We start from the raw sequence: 6,000 nt of genomic DNA, 5'->3' as shown, positions 1-6,000 counted from the left end.
TCGAAGAATTCTGGGGAAATATCTGGAGCAGTCAAGTAAGACGACAGCAGAGCACACTGGATAGAAGTAGAACGGAAAAAAATGAAGGACATACAAGAGATGACAGAGTGGGAGATTTGAGAAGAACGCGTTAAACAGTCGACCAGGAACACCCTGGTCGACTGTTTAACGAACTGGCGAACCCCGGGAATTGATAACATCCACAACTGCTGGTACAAGAAGCTCACCTGCACTCAAGTAGAGCAGTTCACTCGAATGATAAGGCACCCAGACACAATCCCGAAGTTTCTCAATGAAGGAGTCACATATCTGAAACCTGATACAAGACCTGGCGAAATACAGGCCAATCACATGCCTCCCAACGATGTACAAGATCCTGACCAACTGCATAACTAAGAAGGTATCAGACAACTTAGATCCAGAACATAATGGCCGAACAGCAAAAAGGATGCAAGCGGAGGAGCCTAAGCACTGGCTCCACTAGATGTCTGTAGGGATCTGCTGAATTGATCAGGCAAATTGGAGGCTAATCAAGATGGGTAATATATTTACTGTTCCTCGAATCATTTGTACAGTGTGGTCCCAATGACATGCCACATTGTCTTGGAAGATCCTGCTTGTCTGAGAAAATGCACAATATGGCAGGATGTTCAGCATGCTGCACTACAGCATGTAGTTCTCTAAGAGCTGCCAGTGAAATGGTTGCCCATACACCTGTGTCCTAGATATTGCCAGCAAAACATTCCCCATATTAAGCAAATACTACATCATGCACATTGGGTCCATCGACTCTTGTTGCTTGGGGCACACATGAAGGTATTCATTACCATATCCGGTGCTGCGGTCTCCTGCCCCAATTAAATGGCATGCTGTCCCAATTAAGCGAAGTAATCCCTGGCTATTTTCTCCATTGGTTTCTGTTTTTTAAGATTTGCCCCAAATAAACGGCTGCCCCGATTAACCGGTGGCACAAATAACCGGAATCCACCGTATTCTCTCTCTCCAAAAGCTCTACTTTCCTTCCTTCCTTCCTTACAAAACCATGTGTACATGGAGTCAAATTAAAGTGTAACATTTACTAATGATGAAATTGGCATGTATTTATGTCTTTAAAAATAAGCAGCTAACACAAAATTGATTTTGAAAAGAATTTTTTTTTATCAAATTATACTAATTACATCACGACTCAAAACATTTAAATTACAAAATTCTTCTTCACTTGATACCTAATAGGAAAGAGAAGGGGGTTAAAAATGCAATTATTACATCCTGTCATGTTAAAAAATAAATTATAAATTATAAAAAAAAAAAATTCAGTTTTGAAGTCTGTATATTAAATCAGTGTACAGTAAACGCTTTGGAAATATTTTTTAAATATTTGGCATGGAAAGGATTAAAGCATACTGATTAATCAAATGTACCATATGAATGAAGATGCAAGCTTAGGAAAGCGATTTCTTTACTGCATTCAATCATAAAATCAGCTCAATTTTGTCAGTATTTAAAAAAATAATACAGCATCTACACTTAACTGTATGATGTGAAGAAAATGCTGAGAAAGAGGGAAACATCATAAGGGTGATGGATCTAGGGTGTTATTCCAAAATTAGAAAAGTGACCCACCACAAGTTTTTATCCCCAGGGTTCTTGCTAATTCCTAACACCTGTGCCTGATATTTTTCTATTTTTATACTCTCTCTCTGGGCACTGTGACTAGAGCAGTTTAGAACTTTCTTGTAACTGTTCTGATGCAGCAGATAAACCACCATGATAATCGACAATGGGATTACATTTCTAGTGGAAAATGCTGGATAGCACGATATATACACCGATGAGCCAAAACATTATGACCAGCGAGTCGTTATGAAAATCAAAGCAACTGCAGGTGAACTATGGCACGTGTGCGGGTCAGGAGACCGTATAAAAAACACATACCGAGACTCTGTTAATCAGTGTTACTCTTGTTAATAAGGGCCAAAGCGACAAAGGCCAAATTGTAATGGCCAGACTAGGTCAGAGCATATCCGAAATGGCACAGCTGGTGGAGTGCTCACGGTCAGCTGTGGTTAGTAACTACTAAAAGTGGTCCAAGGAGAGAAAACCCACAAAGTGCACAAAGTGCAGGTGAGGTGTTGGATGAACACGGCTCATCAATGCTCGAGGTGAGCAAAGGCTCTCGGATGGTACGTAGCGTAATTGGAATGCTGGTGACGGGAGTAGTGTCACACAGTACGGAACCCTGCTGAAAATGGGGCTGCACTGAGTGCCCATGCTAACCACAGTTCACCGGCAACAGAGCCTACAATGGGCACACAAGAATTGAAACTGGACCTTGAGTGACTGGAAGGTTGTCTGGTCCAATGAATCATGTTTCCTATCACACCAGGTGGTCAGTCAGGTACGTGTGCATTGTTTCGCTGGGGAAATGATGGTGCCTGGATGCAACGTGGGACAAAAACAAGCCGGTGGTGGCAGTGTATTGCTGGAATACCCTGGGTCCAGTCATCCATGTGCCAGGCACTCTGAGATTTACCACCTACTAAATATCATTGCTAACCAGGTATACCCTTTCATGGCAACGGTCTTCCCCTCTGGCAGTGCCGCCTTTCAGCAGGATAATGCGCCATGCCCCACCGCCCAGATTGTTCCAGACTAGTTTGCGGAACATGAGGAAGACTTCCAGGTCTCCAAATTTCCAGACATCCCATTGAGGATCTGTGGTTTGTATTGGAATAGCAACTCCAATCTACAGCCTTATAGGAGTTAAAGGATCTGCTGGTTACGTGTTGGTACTAGATACCAGAAGACACATTTAGAAATCTTGTAGAATCCACGCCTCGCCGGGTATGAGCTGTTTTGGCTGCACATGGAAGACCATCATATTAGGTAGGTGATCATAATGTTTTGGCTCATCGGTGTGTATATACACACACACACACACACACTTATATTTAAATAATGTTTGAAATAATTGAAAACTGAATCTTACATAAAAAAAAGGGGTAAAGCATACATCAGAGGCAGCAAAAAGCATTTTCCTCTACATGACGCTTGAGATATAAACTTAAGTGAGAATAATGATTAAAAAATAAAAAATAAAAAAATAATTAAAAATGCCAGCAGCATGGCAAGACAGAAGAGCGAAAATTGTGAAATTATACATAACGATCAAACCAACAGGGAGGAAAGAGAATAAAATTATTGCAGCAGAAACTCTCGAAGATAATTTAGAAAGTCTAAATACAAAGATAATAAAATATAAGCAATTCAATTTTGAATAGCCAATTAAATGAACTTTAACGGCACCCCCTCTGACGGGCACCAGGAATCGATTGAAAGATCAGTCCACCAATGGTGTGCCTGTGCTGCCATCCATAGTTCATGTTTTGCCTATATAATCTGGTTAAGATTACTTTTGTCAGTGGTGTGGCTTTCCATTTGAGTGCTTGTATCTGTCCTATTTTTAATTTTTGCTGCATCAGGATCACTGCTATTCAAGTCCTCTGCATTAGCAGTTTGATCTGGGGATCGGATGGTGGATCGATTCGCCTTTGTTGAGATTTGTCTAGCGATCGAAATGCAGCGATTCCCTGACCATTATTGGCCTTGTGGTCCTCTGTTGAGGTGGGGCGTAATGGTCAGACTATTTCTGTTTTTGTTTTATTTTATTGTAGTTGTTCACATCTCTGCTCGTGATATTTCATAAATTTGGACCTGGTGCCCGTCAGAGGGGGCACCGTTAAATTTCGTTTAATTGGCTATTCAAAATTTAATTGATTATATTTTATTATCTTTGTATTTAGACTTTCTAAATTATCTTCGAGAGTTTCTGCTGCAATAATTTTATTCTTTTTCCTCCATGTTGGTTTGATCATTACGTATAATTTCACAAATTTCGCTCTTCTGTCTTGCCATGCTGCTGGCATTTTTTTTTTTTTTTTTTAAATCATTATTCTCATTTAAGTTTATATCTATATATATATATTTATTTTATTTTATTTTATTTTTTTCAGGAGAGGGGATTTTACCCAAGAAATAATATGAAACATTCCTTAAGAGTATGGCATTAGATAGAATGCTGGATAATTTAGAGTACACTGTAATTACTGTGATTCAGGACTGTGCTGACTTTTTCAGCCCCTGAATGCAAACTGGAAAATACCAACCCAATAGGAACAGGTTCCAGATTTTGCTGCCTGGTTTCGATATTAACATAGTCCTGCTATCAAAACAGTAATTCTCTGTTAATATTGTTTATAGCCAAGGTTAGAAGAGTTTACAACTACATTGTTAACTCATTGCAGCTGATAAAGCAGCACAACAGTTATCCATAGGCAATGCAGATTTTGTGGCAGCATACAAACTTGATCCAGAAATGTGTGCTACTGCACAATATCTATTCACACTATCCTACATAAGTTTTTAATGACATATGGTGAGGGTGAGCAATAAGACATTACTCACCCTCACCGGATGACAGCCCAACAGTGATGAAGCAAAAAGTATTTATTATGGAACAAATAAAGTTCAAGTAAATAGAAAAATGTTGGCCAACTTCTCATCACTCATTATTCTTTATTAATTCCAGTTATACACTGGTGTGCAAAACTTAAGGACAAACACTATTTCTAAATGTTACAACCACAAAATCTTTACTTAAGGTACTCTTTACTGATAAGAGTAGTTCAGTCTCAGCAGCGATTCTGGACGTCACCTAATCTGGCCAGAGGTTGGAACACAGTATTACCCCGCAAGCATCACTGAAAGGGATCGATATGGCAGTCGAGGTGTTTTCATCTGGGGAGGTGTTATCTTGGATGGATGTACACAACTCCAGATACTGGAAGGCAGTACCGTACCTGGTGCACCCTACTGTACTGAGGTAGGGTGCACAATCATTCCCCATGTGCGTCTGTTTCGAGGTGCATTGGCCCCGAGTTCGTGTTTATGGATGAGAACATCACACCCCATCGCACTGCAGCTGTGATGTACTTTTGGAAAGTGAGGACATTGTTCATATGGATTGGCCTGCCCGTTCCACCGATCTAAATCCTATCAAACACATATGGGATACTCTGGGGAGACACCTAGAGGCAGGTGCACATCCACCAGAAAATGTTCACCAGTTAAAGATGGCACTGACAGAGGAATGGATGATGTTACCGCAAGAACTTATCAACAACATTGTTCTCAGTATGGACAGGCGAGGCAAAGCCTGCATCAACATTAGGGGTGACCATATCTCCTACTGAGGACCACCTCTTCCCTTTGTTCCATCTTTGGCAGTGATGCATCTATATCATGGCAGCCAGTGCTATCTTGCCATTTTTGAATAAAGTCCCTCTGTACCTTTTTGTTCCCATTGTTGTGTTGGTGTTGTTTCCTTCATCGTTTCTGTACCTCATGAGGTTCCTTTGGTATGCTTTCCCCACATCCAGGCCACTCCTACAAGAAGCTACAAGTGAAAAACTGACTGGTCCTTAAATTTTGCACACCAGTGTACAAACCAAACCACTAAATTTTTCAAAAAAATTAAAATATTAAGGCTTGGCGTGGGAAAAAAAATAATAAAAATTTATCATTATAAGAAACAGAAAAGTTATTCCTTTCTCCTTTTTCCCCCCTTCTTATTTATGATTTCTCCATTTTTGAAATCATTTCTTTTTAACTGTAACGAGTAGGTGCATCTTGAAAGAAAATTATTAAAGACGACAGAAATGAGACTGCAAGTAGTATATCTAAAAAAAAAAGGGGGGCACTGTTTCTAAAACTTTTGCTCACTCAGGCTCGACTATTAATGGTCAAACTCCCCTCATGTTCTACTAATCACATTTCTTCATAATACACAAAGAATTAAAAAATGAGACAAACACACAAATACAGTAACCAGATAAAAACAGCCTGTTTTCAGAATCTGCATTTTGAACATATTGTTGGCACCAGTAGCATAGCTACCCTTTTTCAGGCCCGGAGGCAAAGAACGGGTTCGGGCCGCTACTT

The 6,000-nt window shown here is 40.0% G+C and overlaps 1 protein-coding gene across 1 annotated transcript in view; it reads right to left on the bottom strand.

Moving 5' to 3' along the window:
- Positions 1-1,178: 1,178 nt before the first annotated feature.
- Rpn1 (regulatory particle non-ATPase 1) overlaps positions 1,179-6,000 on the bottom strand; it is a 283,451-nt gene continuing 278,629 nt past the window's right edge. Inside the window, exon 22 of the mRNA XM_090372974.1 lies at positions 1,179-1,226. The gene's annotated coding sequence lies outside the window, so the exon portion shown is untranslated. The remainder of the gene's footprint in view (positions 1,227-6,000) is intronic.

The sequence above is a fragment of the Mastigoproctus giganteus genome, chromosome 4 (assembly GCF_048544385.1).
Source record: "Mastigoproctus giganteus isolate SK-2022 chromosome 4, ASM4854438v1, whole genome shotgun sequence".
In the NCBI taxonomy this organism is placed as follows: domain Eukaryota; kingdom Metazoa; phylum Arthropoda; class Arachnida; order Uropygi; family Thelyphonidae; genus Mastigoproctus; species Mastigoproctus giganteus.
This window is presented reverse-complemented; position numbering and strand designations above follow the sequence as displayed.